Raw genomic sequence first — 21,347 nt, forward strand, 5'->3', positions numbered from 1 at the left:
TGTTGGATATTCTATTTATTGCAATCCAAATAGCTTAAGTGATTTGATGTGCAGCCTTAGGATGCTGACAGTGGGGATTTAAAGAAGTGGGCAGATGCAAAAAGATATCTAGGAGGAAGAAATGACAGGGATTGGTGGTTAATTATCAGTGACGGTAAGAGACAGATGTCTCTGAAGTTTGTGGCTTCAGCGGCTTGATAGGTGGACTGTCATCCACTGTGTAAAAGAACACAGGAAGAGGAGCAGATTTGGACAATCTGGAAGTTCTTTTGAGATCGCCGAGGGGAGACTAGGCGGGAAGGGCCAGAAGGCCATGGGCTGTCTGGGCAATCAACCCAAACACATCCAAATGGCTTTCCCCATGCTGTCAGGCTGCAATATAGATTACCCCAAAGCAACAGAGAACAAGATGATTTTTCTATCGAGGTGCTAATATGGCAGTGAGCAAAAAGTCCACAAAAAAAAATTATCAGCTTACCTCTGCATTCCCATGATGGACTCACCTTCAATACCTCTTGAAAAAACAGGGAAGAGGAGGCAGTGATCAGACTCACCATCATAAAGGAGCACTTTATTTCTACACACTGTAATAAGCCTCAGATGTTTAAGAGCTGTACAATATGAACATTTTGGATCCATTCCAAACCTGATAAATATTAGAGTAAATCCATAAATCCAAAGCAGTGTTGTAATAAGGGGCTACTTCTCACTCCCCTAAAGTCTTAGATCACTAAACCTGGGGATGGTTGTGATACTGACACAAGTTCCAAAATGGGTAAAGGAATCAGGACCACTACTGTAGCAGCACTGTGTGTACACTGATCCCAATTCCGATAGCCAACATCCTTCTCCCATATCCCCTTTGCTATAGAGATAGGAAAAGTAAAATATCATCTTCCCCAGTCTCTTCTGCATTTAGGGGTAACCATGTGACCCAGTTGTGGTCAAGGAAATGTAACCAGAAGCTGGCTGGGGCTTCTGGGACAGTTTTTGCTTTTCCAACCAAAAGGACAGGCAAAGTTGGCCCTCTCCATTTGCCTTCATTCTGACCTCTACATAGTCAAGTCATCATGCCTGGAGTTCCAAGAGCCATCTTGTGACCAGGAGGGAGGAAGGAAGGGAGAGAGGGAGGGAGCGAAGGAAAGAGGGAGGGAGGAAAAGTGGAAGGAAAGTAGGAAGGAAGGGAGGGAAGGAAGGAAGGAGAGAGGGACGGGGGCTGTGGCAGTGTGAGATTATTTTATGAGTCCCCAAAAGAGAAAGATTATGTTTGTAAACTAATCTATTCTTCTGGGTGTGGCACCCTGTTGAGTATATTGGATTTAGTTGCTCCTAATCTTACTTGTTAAGATTAGGGCTTTGGTTCAAGCACATCAGTAAGGTGTGATTCAGATTGAGTCCCCGCCCTGCCGTGGGCCGATATAAATGGACACTCACTCCAGAAGACACATGGGAAGAGAGAGCTCTGTCATCTTTGATCCTGGACCCCAGGGAGAGATGAGCCATTTGCCTGGTAGTTTGAAACTGATATAGAAAACCCAGAAAGACACGAGCCCTATACCAAGAGAGAGAGGAAGCCCTGAGAGGAAAACTCTATGCCAGTTTATAGCAGAAATTGGGAAGACGCTGAGCCCATGAAGCCTCAAGAGGAAGAGGAAGCCCAGGAAGGAGAGACCAGGCAGAGATCGCCCACCATCTTGCTTCAACCTCTGGCAACTGACTTTGGTGAGAAAGCAACCTTGAGTTAGTCTTTTTAGGGCCTTGTAACTGTAAACTTTTACCCCAGATAAATACCCTTTATAAAAGCCAACAGTTTTCCAGTACTCTGCATCAGCACCCCTTTGGCAGAGTAATACAGTGACATAAAAGGGATGGTGGTGAAGGATGGGGAGAGGCTCGATCCTTAATGACATCATGGGCCAGGCGAATGCCAGCTATGGCTTTCTGCCTCCAGATTTCTCATAGAAAGAAACTAAATACTATTTGCCTAAGGCTCTGGTTGTTGGTTACTTACAGCTAAACATATCCTTGAAATGGTGGCTGCAGGTAACAGACACTAAAATGCAGAAATGGCTGGATGAAGGTGGTAGACTGCTAGGCAGAGAGGAACCAACTTATTTTGGGCTTAAAAGGTAGAAACACCTGTAATGCGGTGGAGACATACCTAGGATGCAAATCATGCTGGATAATTATCTATCTGTCTATCTATCTATCTATCTATCTATCTATCTATCTATCTATCTATCATCTACCTATATATTATGAGTAAAAGTAGAAAAAATTCAGGATGTTGGCATATGTTGGCTTCTTCTTGAAATTTTTGTCAAAGTTCTTTAAAAAAGGGACAAATTTAGACCAGAGATAGCTGATCTTAAAACAGAGAGAGAATAAAATAGAGCTTTACTACTAAAGGCTCTCTTTGCCTTCAGCTTAAAATCAAAGTCCACTGACAGTCACATAATCCATTGCCTTGAGTTAAAAAAAAACAACTTCTGTGCCATAAACTAAATGTATAAAATAATAGGCAAGGAGGACTGGTTTTAGTAATGGTAGTAGAGTAGCTCTGATCAGACTAACTCTCCCACAGGTAACAATGATAAATTCTAAACAAAAATAAAGAAAACAGATACTTGAAGGCATAGGATAGTGTCCAAAAACAGACAGAAACTGGAGGGGATTTGCCCTTTGGGGGGAAAAGGCAAAAGGAGAAATCCATATTTATTAATATATAGCTTTTCCTTTAATGACATTCCTGAGGCTGAGTGAGTCATGAGGTGACTAGAACTTAAGCAGAAACTAAAGGTTTAATGGCTTGAGGCATCAGAAACAGAGTTTGGTACTGACAGAAGAGTTGAAAATGGAAAGAGAATATTCGAAAACAGTGAGCGCTACAGAGAGTTTTGGTTGGCTGACCAAACTTCCATCTCCTTTATCATCTTTTACTATAGAGGTCAAAAATCTAAACATGCGCTTTTCCAGTTTCACTTGCAATTAGATGTGATCATGTGTTAATGTTCTGGCCAATAAGAACACTAGAAGAATACTTCTGTTCCCAAACAAACAATGAGAGTTTCAGGAGGTGGAGGTGTTTCCCCCCTGCCTTTATTTTCATGTTTCAGATGCTTTCATGATGCCTAGATCTAGGGCAGCCATCTTAAGACCATGAAGCCGCAGACATGAGGACAAAGAAGCAACAGCTATTTATTTGGTATGATAGAAACGTGGAAAGATCCTGGACACTTGAGGCATCATTGTGTGACCACACCCAGCATGAACTGTCCATCTTCAGATTTCTTCTTAAATGAATTATAAAAGTCTTTGTGATTTCAGCCACTGTTCATCAAGTTTTCTACTTCTTATCAAATGCATTCCTAACTGACAAAACGGACATTTCTCCTACCTAAGAATTCTAGCAAATGAGAGATAAAGATGGCAAGTAGAAGGGGTGGCAAATGAATTACAAATACATCAAATATTTTTCAAAGGCTATGATTAGATCCAAGTCTACATGTTGGCAACCTCTAGATGAAAATACCAAAGAAAATGTAAAGCAGTTAATCATAAAAGAAGAAGAAGGAAAAAGAAGAATTTGTTGATTAACATTTATTGAGTACTTTCTAGGTTCTAAGTGAATTACATGCACCGCATTTTTAACTCAGATGCGAATTCTTTGGCCAGGATGATGCCAATAAACAGTATCAATAAGCACATTAGGGCCAACCTAATATTTCAGGCTACCTCAATATTGCAATAGGAAAAAGAGTACTAACCTGAGAATCAGTACAGCAGCATTCTAGTTTTGATATGTACTGTGTGAATTTAGGGTATCAATTACAGTCTTGGGGTTGCTGTTTCTTCTTACAAAGGCAGATATAGGAGAAAATTATCCATAGGGTCCAACTGAGACCTAATAGTCTAATTTCCAAACTCTTTACTCTAATTCAAATAATTCACTAGATTTGTACAAATTCATGAAACATTTATGAAACATTCTGTTCACATCAAAGGACCACCAGCAAATGATTTTCCAGAGCTCCAAACTCTGGGCACAAATGGCCAGGGCAGGATAAGGAAGATAGAATACCTTAATAAATATAACAGATTCTTGAGTGCTTTCAACACGTTAACACAGTAGCTGTCAATTTAAGAAAGGAATTAACATCCCTTTAAGATGTAAGCTCATTGTCACATCTATACAATCTATATTAACGGCCAGAAACCATTTTCATTTGATTTGGAGAGGCAATGATAGCTTTACTTAATGGAAATTTTCCTTCAAAATTAATTTCACATTAAAATTAGTTTGTATTTTCTGAACACATCCATTTTTTGGGAAAAAAAACAAAAACAAAGACAAAAGCCAAAAAAGTAAGTTAGATAAGTTGGGAAGAGGGCTGAGATAAAATAATCACACAGACAATCCACAACCTCAATAATCTTCCAGGCAGAGAAGCAAAAGTTTATTATTTGTGAAGTAGACGATGAATGATTTGAAAAACTGTTATTCAAGCTCTAGAAAATTACATGGATATGTATTTATATTTAGCATTAGTAGTAAAATTACATTTTCAAATGAATCTATAGCTCAAGGCTTTAAAATACAGGGTTTTGGGGTTGTTTTTTTTTAATGCACCAAGCAAAATCCCAAAGATTGCACAAAATGTTTTATTTATAATGTTTGCATGAAACTAGACATTGTGCCCATCTGTCTCTTCCAATATATTTTCAAATCCAGACTTACAGACTGTAACCAGACAAGTAATAGGGAGAATGTTCTGACTCCTTCTCAGTTCAATTCAATCTATTTTATTTTTCTTTATTATAAATTGCCATACTACCTTTCATTTGCCAGTTTTACAATGGTAAATTTTGTGTCTCTTTTCTGACAAATTCTTTAAGGATGCAAACAGGGATGTCTACTTTTTCTTTATCAACTTCCTGCCTCTCCCCGCCTCCAATCCACACATACCTGATGTGGTGGGAGATAAAAAAAATAATTATTGAATGAAGGACCAGAACTCTCAATACATTGCACCTCCTTCTATGGAAAGGACTTGAAGGAGAAAAATGCTCAAAAAAGTGTAATTTCTCATCCATTCTCTATGGCCCTGCTTGCCTCTTGTTTATATCATCATTCTCTCTCTCTTTCTTTTGCTGTCATTTTGTTCCACTCTCTTGTCTATTTATGGCCTTAATGACTGGGAAACTATAAAAAGCAATTTGTTTTCTTTTAGCAATCACCATTCAGTCTCTGATCACTCTAAGCCAATTTAGATGAGCAGCAGCTGCAACCCCTTGTGAAAAATCTTTAAAAGGATATAAATAAGCTAATGACCATTTTTAAGTAACTCAATCAAAGCCTCAGGAATGCCAGGCCATTCCCTGGACATCAGGCCCACCTGCATCATCCTGTTATTCCCAGATATCAGCAAATTAATACCCACAGACACCAGGAATGAGAAAAAGTCCCAGACTCTAAACTTCAAGACAAGTTCATTGACTAATTCTCTGATGAATACAAGTGATCTGTCCACCATGTCCTTATGAATGAATTAAGAAAAAAACAACTACTAAATCTAGATATACCTGGATTCTTTGAAGCAGATCATTCAGAGAAAGAAAAGAGCTATTTAGTATATTTTCCCATAGGTTTGAGATTAACTGAATACTGAAAACTTGTGCCTATGGGAACGTTTAGATAAAATGATAAACAATGAATAGAATTTCAAATCATTAAGATTAGGTATTGACTGGTGTTAACTTGTTACCTCAGTCCCCCAAAAACAAGCTTGTTGATGTGGGAGGAGTTGGGTAGGGGGGTGGGGGGTATATGAGGACCTCATATTTTTTGAATGTAACATTTAAAAGAAAATAAAGAAGGAAAAAAAATCTAAAAAAAGGAAAAAGCTAGACCCTAAAGAATACATACCTTATGAGTTCCATTTACATGAAGTTCTAGAACAGGCAAAAGTTAGCTTTCGTGTTAGAAATCAGAACAGTGTTGCCTCTGGGGCTAGAGGGGTTTGAATTGGAAAGAGTACCAAAAAACTGTCTGTGGTGATAAAATTGTTCTATATCTTAATTTGTCTGGTGGTTACATGGATTACATAAATCTTACTGCGGTCACCCCTCGGGCTGAAGTGTGGTTTGCTGGCCTGGCGGGGGAGCAGCCGCGGCAGGCCAAGCCGCTGCCCCCATAATAGGGTGGCTGGTCGGACTCACCGCCACCCCTGAAGGGAGCTCGGCATGGGCGCAGAGTGCCCTCGGGTCTCCCCTTCTCAGCGGCCATGCTTCCGCGGCCGCCCCTCCTCCCAGATGGCGCCACCCGATGCCTTGTGGGGCGGCACCCTTCTTCTTCCTTCTCCCTGCGCAGGCGCAGGGCAGAAAATTCCAGTCTGCCCTTTTCCCCTCCCCCGACAGCAGCAACAGCCAGGTGTGGGCGGAAAAATCCAGCCCGCCCTTTTCCCTTCCCCCGACAGCAGCAACAGCCAGGCGTGGGCGGAAAAATCCAGCCCGCCCTTTTCCCTTCCCCCGACAGCAGCAACAGCCAGGCGTGGGCGGGAAACTCAAGTCTGCCCTCCACCCCAGCAACAGCAGCCACCAATCCCTAAACCCTGCCCCTTCCCCCAGCAACAGCGACAGCCAATCCCTAACCACCACCCCTCCCCCGTCCAGTACCGCCCACTGACCTTTCGCCGGCAACCAATCAGAACAGGGCGTGGCTTTGACCAATCAGCCTTCCCCAGCCCCTATAAAACTGTTGCCTCTCCCTCAGTAAAGTGGACTTGCGTGTTTACCTTGTCTCCGCGGTAGTTCTTCTGCCGTGCGCCCTCCAGTCCTGAGAGCCCCCGACAAGGGCCTGGCCTCCCTTGTCCCCAGTTCGTCGCCTGCTTCTCCGGGCGACCCCTTCGTCGCCTGCTTCTCCGGGCGACCCCTTCGTCGCCTGCTTCTCCGGGCGACCCCTTCGTCACCGGCTTCGCTGGGCGACCCCGTCAGCCGAACCGCGCAACCCCTTGTGAGACCGATCCCTCGTCTGCTGCCGGACCGACCCCTCGTCCCAAGTGGGACCGACCCCTCGTCCCAAGCGGGACCGACCCCTTGTCCAGAGCTGGACCGACCCCTCGTCCGCAGCCAGACCCCACCTCTACCGACCGAGCTAGCCGCCGCATCTTACAACTTATAAAACTGAACACCTGGAAAAAAAAAAAAAAAAGACAAGCTTGTTCTCGAGCAAATCCAACTCAAGATTCAAAGTCTCAGGCATTATTTAGAGCCAAGAGCTGTAGACTTCCAAATAATTGAAGGTCTCCTAAAACATCTTAAAATGCATGATGACTTGTCAATAGATGCAGTTTGTAATAAATAGCTGATGAATGAATGAATGAATGAAAAACTGCATTAAGCCTGGTATGTTTTTAGTACAGACTTATTCACTTACAAAAACAATGTCAACGACCAGACCTAAAATGCCAGATATGGGAGGAGAAAAGAGAAAGAGTGCTTTGAATAGCTGCTATATACTAGACACTATTATTTCATTTTAGTTTTAAAACAATATCAGGGGACAAGGTAGGGGTAGGGAATAGGGAGTTAAGGCTTAAAATGTGCAGTCTCTACTTGGGATGATGAAAAAGTTTTGGTAGTGGATGGTGGTGAGAGTAGCACAATGTAATTAACTGCACAATATTTGAATGTGGTTAAAAGGGGAAATTTTAAGTAGTATTTATCTTACTAGAATACAATTTTTTAAAAATCCATGGAATTGCACAACACAAGCAGTGAACCCTAAGTTAAACCATGGACTATAGCTAATAGCACAATAGTGCTTTCATCAATTGTAACAAATGTCCCATTCCATGGCAAGTTGTTAATAATAGGGTGGTATATAGGATCCCTGTATTTTATGCATGACTTTTCTGTAAATCCACAAAGGCACAAATAAACAAGTAAATAAGAATAAAATAACATGTGTGATCATCCTCATTTTAAATATTAGAATATTCACTTTACACAGGAGAACACTAAGGTTCAGCGTGTTCAGGGTCTGAAGTAGTAATAATGATTGCCATTTATGCACAAACACCCCACACATACATACATACATACATACATACATACATACATACCCACACTACCTTTCATTCTTACAACAACATTGCAAGGAACATACCATTATCTCATTTTAAAGGCAAGAAAACTGAGGTCCAAAAAGATCAAGAAATGTGCCAGAGGTCACAGCTATGACACAGCACAACCAGAGTCAGAATAGGAGACGTCCTGGCAGTGCCCCTGTCTGCTGGCCTTTCCTTACCACCACTCTCTGATACTGTCACATCGACTCATCAGCAAAAAGGCAATCTGTATAAGGGAAGCAGACCTGAAGAGTCCAGCCTGACCATGATCACGAAGGAGGCAGGCAACCGGCAGAAAGGGTAAACCAAGGAGTCTGAGTTCTTAACAACCACTGTTCCAAGACTCACTGCTTGTCTCTTAGATTTTCAACTCTTTTCTTGAGCAAAAATCTGATCGTCCTTGACTCAGAAGGATGCCATAAAGACTTAGAAGATGGCTGTCAGGAAAGAGCTCTGATACCTATGCAGACAGACCTGTCCACTTGTCCCTCCTTCCTAGAAACCACTGATGGAGAAGACTCAGAGGGAGAAGATGCCCACCACCCAAGTCTGCAGTTGGGTGCACTGTGTTCAAGAATTAACCAGTGTTGCTACTGGAAAGTGTGGGAGGGAGAGAAAGTGGGGCATATGGGAATCCCTTATATTTTTTATGTAACATTTATGTAATCTAAAACTTCTTCTAAAATAAAAATATTAATTAATAAAAAATAGTTTATTTGGGGGCAAACTAAAAAAAAAGAGAATTTACCAGCACAAAAGCAGACAACAAAAAAATGACAAGAAAAGAAAAGTACAGATCAATAACTCTAACAAACATCGATGCAAAAATCATTAACATGCTATTAGTAAATCAAACCTAGCAAGAAATATATTAAATATACTTGATGGTGAAAGACTGGGAACAAAGCAAAAACGCCAGCTCTCTTCTCCTATCTATTCACCATTGTTCTGTAGGTCTTAGGCTTGCAATAAGAAAAGAAAAAAAAAAAGCATAAAGTTTTAAAATGAAGAAGTAGGTATAACTGTTTCTTTTTACAGAAACAATTGTTTATGCAGAAAATTCCAATATATCTACAAAACAATTCCTATAACTAATGAGTGAATCTAGGAAATTCACAGGACTCAAAGTTCATATTAAAAAGCAATTGTTTCTTTTGGACTAAGGAAAACATTCAAAGATTTACTGGGGTGATGACTGAAGAACTCTGTGATGAAAGTGAGAGCCAGAAGTATATGCTTTGGATAGATTGTACAAGGCAATGGACTGTATACCACAGTGAACCATGTAGTAGAAGATGGACTGTGGTTAGCAGTACAAATATGGGATTGTTCTCTCATGAACTATAACAAATGTACAAAACTAACACATAGTGCTAATAACAGGGGGTATGGACAAATATACCAAATGTAAACTATGGACCATAGTTAGTAGTAATAGTCTGATCATGTTCTTTCATAATCTGCAACAAATGTTCCAGATTTAAGGAGTGATATATGGAATTCTGTACATTATGCATGATTGTTTTGTAAGTTCACTACTTCTCTAAAAGAAAAATGAAAAAAAATCCATTGTATTTGAAAATATATACAGTAAATAATTGGAAAATAAAATTATAAAAATTTCATTTACAGTAGTGCCAAAAATAGAGTAAAATACATAAAATACATTTGAAAATTTTAAAAGTCTGCTGAGGAAATTAAAGGTCTAAATAAATGGAGAGATATATCATTTTTATGGTTTGGAATACTCAATAGTGCTAAAAGGTTAGTTGTCTCCATATTGATCTATAGATTTAATGCAATTCCTATCAAAATTCTGGCAGTCTGCTTTCCCCTCTACCCCGACACCCCCACACACCACCTCTGTAGTGTTTTGGGGCCTGTGGGTCTGTGGTGAGCCATGGACTGGCACTCTGCTCTGCGGGATGGGGTTTGTCAAAGTTTTCGAGAACAAGGCCTATTTCAAGAGAGACTGAGTGAAATTCAGAAGACGATGAGAGGGTAAAACTGATTACTATGTTCAGAAACACTCAGTAATTCAGGATAAAAATAATACAACATGCGCAAATAAAGGACAATGTCAGCACAGCTTATGCTCACAAACTCCCAAAGTATGGCATGGAGCTGGCCTGAAAATTATGCTACTGCATATTGTGCTGGCCTGCTGCTAGCCTTCAGGCTTCTCAGCAGGTTTGGCAGAGATCTATGGAGACTAAGTGGAGGCAACTGGAGATGAATACAATGTGGAAAATATTGATGGTCAGCCTCATATCTTCACCTGCTATTTGGATGCAGGCCTGGCCAGAACTACCACTGGAAATAAAGTGGGAGGTGAGGGGGAGCTCTGGAAGAGCTGTGGATGTAGGTTTGTCTATCCTTCACAGCACCAAACAATTCCCCAGGGTTATGATTCAGAAAGGAAAGAATTCAACACAGAAGTAATTGGAAGCACATCATGGGTGAGGACATAAGGATTATATGCATTACCTAATCGAAGACGATGAAGATGATCATAAGAAACCATTTTCTTAAGGTAATTTTTTCAAAAAGAACAACAAAACTCCAGACATGATGGAGGAGATGTACAAGTAAACTCAGGCTACTACATGAGAGAATCTAGTCTAAAAGAGGATGCCTAAGAAAGAAGTTAAAAAGAAGAGGTGGAACGGTCCCAAAACGTCTCTTGCCCAAAAGAAAGATAGGGTAGTTCACTAGATGGCAAGCATTCTCAGAGCTCAAGAGCGGGTTGCTGAAATCTAAACCAAACCACAATTTTCTATGAAGGTTTCTCAGTTAAGGACAATAAACTTATCTCTGTGTTTAGTTCTTGTTATTATGAAACCATCGGAAATAACTTTAGTTATAAATACAAAGTTTGGTAGTAAAAAAATTCCAACTGTCTTTTATACAGAAATTGACAAGTGGATTCTAAAATTTATTTGGAAATGCAAAAGTCCTGGATAAAGCCAAAGCAATTTTTAAAAAAAGAGAAGAGCAACAACAACAAAGTTAGAGGACTTACCTTAACTGATTTCAGGACTTACTTTAAAGCCACAATAACCAAGAGAGTTTGGGAATGACAAAAAAATAGAATTATTGATAAATGGAGCAGAAGAGTCTGTCAAGAAATAGACCCACTTTTATGTAGTCAACTGATATCTCACAAAGGTGCCAAAGTAATTCAATAAAGAAAGAAAAATTTTAAAATAAATGGTACTGGAACAACTTGTATCCATATAGAAAAAATGAACATCAACCATTATCTCCATTGTATATAAAAATTCACTAGAAATGTATCATAGACTTAATGTAAAAGCCAAAAACTATAACACATCCAGAAAAAAGTTAGGAGAAAATCTTTATGACTTTGGATACACAATTCTCCTAAGACACAAAAAGCACGAAGCGTAAAAGAAAATAACATAAAAGATAATAAAGAGGGAAGCAACAATACAACAAACCTAATAAAAAGTTGAACAGAAGCTTCACAAACGAAGATATACAATGATCAATAAACACATAAAAAGATGTAGAACATTATTAAGGAAATGCAGTCAACCAACAATTATATACCACTATTCCCCCCCAGTTGAATGGCAAAAATTGAAAAAATTGACCACCCCAAGTGGAGCAACTGGGACTCTCATAAACCAATGCCATGGGACTGTAAAATGAGGCAACCACTTTGGGAAAGTTTGGCAATTTCTTAAAAAGTTAAAAATACAACTACCATTTCACTCTTAAGTATTTACCCAAGAGAAGTGAAAACCTATGTCTGCACAAAGATTGGACAAGAATGTTCAGAGACGTTTTACTTACAATAGCCAAAAACTGACAACAACAAAAAATGTCCATCAACGTGAATGGATAAACAAATTGTGGTATATTCACTTATGGAATACTACTCAGCAATAAAAAGAAATTAACCTATGCATAACAACATAGATGGATATCAAAATAATTATGCTAAAAGAAAGAAGCCATATGGCTTGCAAGGAACACAAGGAAACTTATGGATGTGACAGAAATACTCGATATCTTGATTTTGTAGATGTATATGTATGTCAGAACTCATCATATCACACACTTGAAATATGTGTTTAGTTTAGGTAAACTATACCTAATATAGTGTTTTTTAAAAAATAAGAATAAACCAGAGAAAATTCAGGTTGGGGGCAGGGACAAGAAAGCATGCCATCTGAGAAACCAGTGAAGATTCTTGGGCAACATAATCATTGCCATCAGGTATCTGGTGAGCCAGTCTCTTTGCCAGGACCAGAATGAACTGGTGGAATTTGAAGTCAGTGGACTTCAAGGCAAATGAAGAAGAACTTCCTAACCAAGAAGAATTATCCAAAGATAAAACCAACCACCATGGGGAGGGAGTTTCTTGCTACTGAAGGTATTCATGGAGAAGCAGGGAAGACCACAACTTTGTAGAAACATTGTTAGAAAGGTAGAGAGCAACTCCTAAGACCTCTTACATCCTGAAAATTCTAGAATTCTGGAGACAGAAATTCCCTGTGGTTTGTCATTGGCATAGGAAAACCTACCGTTACATCACCTTGCTGTACCACCAGATTTTCTCTGAAGGAAATTAAAATGTCAGGATGGGATTGAAGAGGAATTTTCTTGTCTCTCTATCCGGTGTCTGATCTTTTTCTAGCTTGTTGGCTCAGTAACACTTACACTGAAGACAGATAATTTTGTTTCCACTCCCTTCCAAAAGCTCATATTGTAATCAATAACCACTCAGGTTTGCACAAACAGTGGTGGCTAAAGAGAGGAAAATCCTATTGAAATTTATGATGTGTTGATTCCCAAACCTCATATTATATCTAACTCACATCTTTTATCTCTTGATCAAACTGTGTGAAGGGAGGGATGCATGGGTATAATTCTTAAGCACTATGACAAACCAGAAGAACTAAGAACTCATTCATTCACTCACTCATTCATTCAATAAATTTATGAATACTTCTGATGTCCCAGGAAGCTTTCCTACACATTTGAATATGTGGGTTTTTCTCAGTTTTATTTCAAATGCTTAACCTGGATAGGGAGCAGGATACTCATAAAAGACCCATTTAAGGATGATAAACAGAAATAAGACTTTCTGAGCTACTGTGTGGCTTTCATGCACGCCTGGCCAGATGGTCAACATTACAATGATAACCAGCTCAGAGAACTGGTTTCTGTTGTTAAATTCTGATTATGTTAGAAGGGCTCAGGGTTTTTAGCCTCTAAATCAAGTGTTATATTAAAAGGGGGAATTTTTTGGAGATTTGACCCTACAGTAGGAAGAAGAGTCATTCCCTGGGTCTCCAGTGACCACAGGAGCCAAGCTATTTGTTCCTTCTTGTCCTTGCTCTAGCTTTGTCCTCCTTTGTGGACCCATCAATGTTCAGTAGCACCTTTACCTGGTGCTGGTCAGGACAAAAAAAGAAACTCACTCTGCTCCAACCACCTGTTTTCTAGCCAACTGCTCTTACCAGGAGAGCGGAGGCAGCAACTAATTTGGTCAGGAGCTGTACCTGTGGATTTTTATTATCATTGATCTCACCAGCACCAATCTGAAATGATAACAGAGATGTATGTTTGCATTTAACTCTTCCAAATAACATCCTAAAAGTGCAAGGGAAAACTCTGTAAGCTATACAGAGGGAAAATAATGTCCAGTGCATACCAGATGAAGGAACATGAATCCTTAAAGAATAGAAATGAAGGCAAAACCAGGCACAAGAAGAAAGTCCCCTTTCCAACAAATCCAGATCAGACTCTGGTCAGCACTGAGATAGACTTTAACTGTATGTTAAAGAGAAATCTGATAAAGAAAGCAAAATGGGGAGCATGACCACTTTAAAAGGGTGCATTGAATCTGTGTGCAAGAGATCAAATCTGACTAATATCCAGCACATATTCACTGTGATTTCTAATTTGAAAATGGGTTCCTTGAACTACTCTCCCTTTATTTGTCACTTGGTTAGTATTTTTACAGCAAATCATCGATATTTATTTCAATTAGGGACTACAGAAGTCATTTTGCCAAAATGAGAGCTCATTGAAAAATACAGTAAACTTTGAAATGTTTTTTTTCCCCCTTGTATTTTGTACCAAATTTGTTTGATAAAATCTGAACTCTGAGCTCTTTTTTAAAAAGATTTATTTATTTATTTATTTCTCTCCCCTCCCCCCACCACCCCGGTTGTCTGTTCTCTGTGTCTATTTGCTGCATCTTCTTTGTCCGCTTCTGTTGTTGTCAGCTGCACAGGAATCTGTGTTTCTTTTTGTTGCATCATCTTGTTGTGTCAGCTCTCCATGTGTGCGGCGCCATTCTTAGGCAGGCTGCACTTTCTTTCGCGCTGGGTGGCTCTCCTTACGGGGTACACTCCTTGTGTGTGGGCCTCCCCTATGCGGGGACACCCCTGCATGGCACAGCACTCCTTGCGTGCATCAGCGCTGCGCGTGGGCCAGCTCCACACAGGAACTCTGAGCTTTTTGATGTTTGTTTGTTTTGTCTTTCAATATCATGGCTTACTTTCAAAGACTGACCCAAAACAATATATAGTCTCCTTTGCAGAGTACAAGATACTAAATGAAAACTGGTGACTATTTTAGGCTAAAATTAATAGAGTAAAATTTAGATATTTTCTCAAATGAAAGTATGCTCTAACTCAGTTGGACTCGTTGGGTGAAAAGTTAATCTGAATCCTAGATGCTTTAAAATAAATTCTGCATTATGACTTTCAAGGGCATTCAATATCAAATTGAAATAGATAACAAAAACATTCTATTACATGTCTAACCAGGACAGCTCTGAAGACTAGGTAATTTTCATGGGTAATTAATATCAGTTGCAAGAAGACATATGCCTAAAATTAAAAGTTCCTTTTTAACTGTCATATAATCATACAATTTTTTTTCAATTATGAGAAGTTTTACAATGACCTTACTCTGACTTAGAGTAATGGTTAGCCCTGAAGAACACATCTGCCTCAGAAAACCAAACAGGTTAAGGCAAGTGCTATTAAACTAGTGCAGACCTGAATTTTCATTACTAGATACTGGCTTTTTTGTTTTGTTTTGTTTTGTTTTTGGGAGAGTGTCTCATTGTACAGCTGTTAACTATTAAATTGAACACTATGGGAAAATTTTGTATGAATATATACTTTTATGTATATATAATTTTCAAACATGTGCAAAATTAGAGAAAAATAAAACGAATCCCCAAATACACATCATCCAAATTCAACAATTATCTAGATTTTGCTACATTTACTTCATCTGTTCTTTTTCTTTTTATCGCTGAAATATTTTAAAACACATCTCAGACATCATGTCATTTCACCCCTACATTCTTCAGTGAACATCTATTTTTAAGAAAACGTTTTCCTACATAACCCCATGCTGTTATCACACCACCACCAACAACAACAAAAAAACCACCAATTCCTCAGTATCATCTAATACCCATCACAAATCACATCTTCCTGATTGGCTCACAAGTGTCATTTTGCATCCTCTGTTCACATCTGGATACAAACAAAGTCCACATATTACCTGTCCCCTTTAATCTAGAGCAGTCTGCCCACCCTTCAGCCTTTTCAAGTCATTGACTTGTTGCAGAAACCAGGACAGCTGTCCTGGAGACTGTCCCACATTCTGGCAGCCCTTTTAACATCACTTAGCTTGTTCCACTGCGCCTCATATTTCCTTTAAATGGAATCTGGTTCTAGATGCTTGATTAGATTCACATGCAACTTTTTGTAGAGGACAACTTCACTTTCAGTGCTATGAGCTTGCTTCACATCAGGATCTCCACAATGCCCGGATGCTCCAATTATGGTGATGCCGAAGTTGATCAGTTGGTGAAGCTGAGAGTGTAAGCCTGAAATTTCCATTGTCCAGTTTCCCATCAACCTTTCATCTAATGGCTTATTCTATCGATGGCCCTTACTTGATGCAAGGCTTTCATCAATCATTTGGTGATTTCCAAACTCAATCATTTCTTCCACAATTAGGAAGGGCTCTGTAAAGAATTACCCCTTATCAATTTAGACTACTTGGTTATCCCGAAATGCAAATCTTTAGAGCTTTTCCCCCTATTATATTGGGTTATCATTACAAAAATAAGTATTTCATGTGTGTGTGTATTCAGTGTGTTTATACCAATTGATTTGTTATTCATTTTGATTCTCACTTGTCCCATTTTGGGCAATGGAGTCCTTTTATGTGACCCTTGGTCCTTATGATGACCCAGTAGTCTTTGGACACAAAAATGACCAATAAGACCACAATTATTCTTGATACCTACATCAAGAGAAATTATTGAGTGTCTACCATGTACCAGGCATTATATAAGGTAGCTGGAATTATAAATACAGAAAAAGCACGTTCCCTGTTCTTAAAGGCTTTATAGATTAAAGCAACTTAACAAAGCATTATAACATCTCAGCACTTCAGTATCAGCTGAGAAGTGTATCATAAATCATCTATTGTTTGCCATAGATAGAGTAGGGATGTTTGCAAGTGACTTGCTTTTTAAAGAAATAAATGAGAACAGGTTCAAGGTTAGCCTTACATGGCTACCATGCACCCCAACGTACAGAGGACCAGGGAGCGGACCCAGCTGAAGGTCTTGGCATTGTCAGTGGCAGTGGGTCCCACATGCACATCATTGGTTAACAGTATCACAGTCTGAAAATAAATGCTGGTCTAGCAAGAGAAATGTGTCCTCAAATAATTATACGGCCATGTGATGTGTTCTCATAACGCTGTAAGAACACAGAGAAACACGCAACTAAAATAATCACAGTGAGCAGGTTTGCAACAATAATGGAAGTTTGACCAATGGAAAGAAGGAAAAGGGCATTCCAGGCAGGGGAACCAGCTTCTGCAAAGGCCTGGAGATGTGAAAGTCACCTTGACAACGGCTTTAAGTTTTGTGTGGCCCAAAGACAGGGTGTGTTCGAGAAGTAGCAGAGGAAGGTTGATTGGTTCCATCTGGTGAAAGCATCAAATGCTGTAACAAGGAGTCTGGACTTGATCGCTAGGCTGGAGGGAACTGTCAAGGTTTTGAAGCAAAAGTAATATGGTCAGATGTGTGTTTTAAAAGGAAAACTCCATGGAGGCAAGGCGGGGAAGGTGGGAGAGGGAGCAAATGGGAGAGAAAACAAAGGCAGAAAGATAAGAAGTCTACTGAATTAGACAAGAAAATGATGAGGCATTTTCCAAATGAAAAATTATGAGGCCTAGAAGTCCCTTGAATTTGTCAGGTAAAGGAAAAGAAGCACAAGTTGATTCAGGAAGCATTTTAAAGGTGAAATGACAGAGTTATGTGACTGAGGAAATCTGGGGAGTCAGGAAGGAGATTAAAGGATGACTCTGAGGTGTCTGAGTGTAAACAGGAAGTAGTTGAAAGGCAATTCCATTTGCTGTCTAGTCAAATCAGCGTGTGAATTGATTAAGAATTAATATCGAGTATACTGGTAAAATAGGTGAGCTGCAAAAAACATCTCTAAAATAAACTCATCAGGATTTCCACTTTAAAAAAATATGTGCGGGAAAACTAACATTTATAGCCTCCCCCTGTTTAAATTTTAATGTTCCATTTGTAGTGAATTATGAATGTCCAGTATGCTAGGATGTCATCCCTAGAGTCAAAGAAAATTCCCAAATTTAATATACAGGTTGCCTAGCAACCAAAGTCCCCTTGAGCGGAGAAAAACTGACATTTTTTTTTTCCTCCAGTAAACTCTTTCACGGATCTAAAGCAAGAGCAAGGGAAACGCTCATTAAAAACTGACCCTATGACTCGGTTCAGTTTGAGCAAATTGAATTTGCCCAACCAGAAGGGGGCATCCCACCTTCTCCAAGAACCTTTTCTAAAATGCTTAATATGGGTTAGTGCCTATTTTTCATCCTTGACTAATCCCAGGACATGATAAACTCTCCTTCCTCTAAACTCTTATGTCATTGGGATAACTCCGGAGGCGCTGCCTTGCACGGTTAACTGTTCACTTGTTTTCCCCAACCAGATTGACATGTCTTGGGCTATGTCTTAAAAGTCACCTACTTACTAAAAAGACATGATCTGTAGCCAGACTTCCTGGGTTCGTATCCTTGCTCTGGCTCCTCTTGGGTCTATGATGTTGAGCAATTCTGAAATGTCCCTGTGCTTCAGTTTTCTCATCTGTAAAATGAAGACACTAATAGTTCCCACCCTGACTATTGTATTAAGTAATTTATTTAAAGTGCTTGCCATAGTTCTGGCACCTAGTAAGCACTCAATAACTTTTGACTATTTTTAATGTCACATTGTGGTGTCCTTGGCCACAGCTGTTTACATCTGTTTGAAAAAATGAGGCATGATTCTCTGGTTCTTCCCCCACTGCTTTCTACCTCTGTTTCACTTTGCCCTAAAACATTCCAATGTACTTCAGAACCTCAGGACCCAAGAGAGCTCAGGAATTTGCTCAGAATTCTGCAGGTAATTAGAGGGATAAAGCAGTCAGGAGGAAAGCGGTAGGGTGCCCGGGGCCTCTCTCCAGGGGTGTGAGGACTTTGCAGTCCCGTGCTCAAAAGGCTGAGCATCCTTCTCTGAGTCAGCCAGGTCACCCAAGAGTCAACACTCACAGTTACCTCTCATGTAAAATTTACTCTGAAAGAGATCCCGTTCAAAACCTGCCTTAAGGAGAAAGGAAAAGAACAGGGATAAGGCTGAGTCTTTGACAAACAGGCAGGAGGGGAGAATTCAGCAATAGGCCAAAAAAAACAAGACTGTTCAGGAAGATTTGTTGGAAAGGCCCCAGGAAGAGCCAGGCAGGGTACAGAACCTGCCCTTTCAAGACCAGCAAAGCAGGTCATGGCGGGCAAAGTAATGGCCCTCCCAAGATGCCCACATCTGAGGAACATGTGACCTTACGTGGCAAAGGGGACTTTGCAGGTGTGATTAAGCTAAGGATCCTGAGATGGGAGATGGTCCTGGATTATCCAGATGGACTAACGTTATTACAAGTGTCCTAATAGGAGGCAGGAAGGTCAAGGTCAGAGAAGATGTGATGATGGCAGCAGAGGCCAGTGATGAGGAGCCAAGAGCCAAGGAATCCCAGCAGCCTCTAGAAACTGGACAAGGCAAGGATTCTCCCGCAGAGTCTCTGGAAGGAACCCAGCCCTGCAGATGCATTTCAGTTTTCTGACCTCCAGAACTGTAAGATAATAAATGTGTGTAATTTTAAGCCATTAAATTGGTGACAATTTGTTCTAGCCAGCCATGGGAAACTAAGGCCTGGGTGGAAAAGCGGGAGGGGAATAGAAATGAAATCTACCTGCAGTTTTTGGGTATGCAAGAGGAAGACACTAAGAGCAGATGTTGCAAAGCAAGCAGATTAGAGTGCCACCGGCTAGGGAGTGAAGGAGCAGATAGGAGTGTTCAGAAGGAGAAAATAGAACTGATTTGAACCCGATGGGAATTTGATAAAAGACAGTGGTGACTTTAGCCAGTTAAGAGTTGCAAGAAAGGTATTAATATCATTATCATTATTCTTAGTGTTGTTTTGCTTTTTGTGGGGGGAAACTGTGAAACTTTGAAATAAATGAAAAAGATGTCTGGGTATCTTGTCTAACACATAGTTCCAGGCTATATCGGCCTTTCATCATCATTGAGCTTTTATATCACTCTGTAAGTTGTAGAAAACTGATAATATTGCAAGTGATTCTTGACCACAGAAATGCAAATTAGTTATGTTCAGTGGAATGTGATCGTTGCCCACTCGATGAACCCATTTTGCATCCTTTTGTAAACCCATTTGCAGCACTCCTTATTTGCCTAAATATGTGTGGTTCTTGTATGTTTCCTTTGAGCAGGCTGTATCATCTTACAGGTTCCCTCCACTGGTTACTTAAATAAAATCTTCGACACATGTTCATTTTATATTTGTGTGACAGTCAAAAATGTTTCCTGTAATATTTTAGTAGGGTAGAACTTTACTGTGGCTAATAAAGTTCAAAATGGCATGCATCTGTCCCCATATCACCTTCCTAGGAGCTGTCCTTGTTATACCAAACAGTGGGGCCACAGGACAGGTGGCTCTAGGACCAAAACTGTGGCACTTGCCAAGGAACAAGGCTAACACTGGGCTCTCCCAGGCTGGGAGACTTTGTACAGAGGGGATAACCATTGCATTCTGGAGTATAGCGGACCAAAGGCTTGATATAGTAACTGGGTCAGCATGCAGGCAGGCCCTCTGTAGGAGGAAGGAGCACTCATCTGAATCCCTTCATCTTCGTTCTACAACATACACCCAAGGTTCTCCCCCATCCTGGTATAGGAGGGGCAGCTAAGATCCTACTGAGCCTTTCCCAGCCTTCAGCAATGTGGGTCCTCCGGAGCAGGTGGTTGAGCATCTGCTTCCTATGTATGAGGTCCTGGGTTCAATCCCTGGTACCTCCGAAAAAAATATGTGCAGGAATGTGAGTCCTGAATTGAGAAAATAAGAAACCAAGTAAAGAGATCCAGAAGAATGAATAAGTCGTCCATAGATCCTGCTTTATATGATCTGGGCTAAAATGAACAAATTTGTAACTCCAAACATTGTTCAGGTTAAAAACATAGATTAGCTTCAGAAATGGTGTGAACATAGTCAGGGACAGGATTCATCATGGATTATCATTACAGGAAATCAAAGTGTTTATTAGTGTCCCAACCTTTGGAGTTGAGTGAAAGCACCAAGTACACCTATTTCCTCTCTGTGTCAACTTTCCAAAATATGGCCATTTATGAAAAACCTAAAATCAACATCATATACAATGGTAAAAACCTTAAAGCTTTCCTTCTGAGATGAGGAATAAGACAAGGATTCCCACTGTCACCAAAGTTAGTCAACATTGCACTAGAAGTTCTGGCCAGAGCAATTTGGCAAGAAAAAGAAATAAAAGGCATCCAAATTGGAAAAGAAGTAAAACTGTCTCTATTTGCAGACAACATGATCCTATATACATAGAAAAGCCCAAAGAATCCACAAGACAGCTACTAGAGCTAAAAAATGACTTCAGCAAAGTTGTAGGATACCAGCTTAATTCACAAAAAATCAGCTGTGTTTCTATACACTAGCAATGAACAATCTGAAGAGGAAATTAAGAAAATAATTTCATTTACAATAACATTTAAAGGAATAAAATATTTAGAGACAAAATTTGATGAAGGAAGTGAAAGACTTG

At 39.9% G+C, this 21,347-nt stretch overlaps 1 protein-coding gene and 1 pseudogene across 3 annotated transcripts in view; one reads left to right on the forward strand and one right to left on the reverse strand.

Annotated features, from left to right (window-relative positions):
* CALN1 (calneuron 1) overlaps nt 1–21,347 on the reverse strand; it is a 556,564-nt gene that overhangs the window by 280,502 nt on the left and 254,715 nt on the right. The window lies entirely within an intron of this gene.
* On the forward strand, nt 10,055–10,889 carry LOC139437462 (large ribosomal subunit protein uL18-like; annotated as a pseudogene).

The sequence above is a fragment of the Dasypus novemcinctus genome, chromosome 23 (assembly GCF_030445035.2).
Source record: "Dasypus novemcinctus isolate mDasNov1 chromosome 23, mDasNov1.1.hap2, whole genome shotgun sequence".
NCBI lineage: Eukaryota > Metazoa > Chordata > Mammalia > Cingulata > Dasypodidae > Dasypus > Dasypus novemcinctus.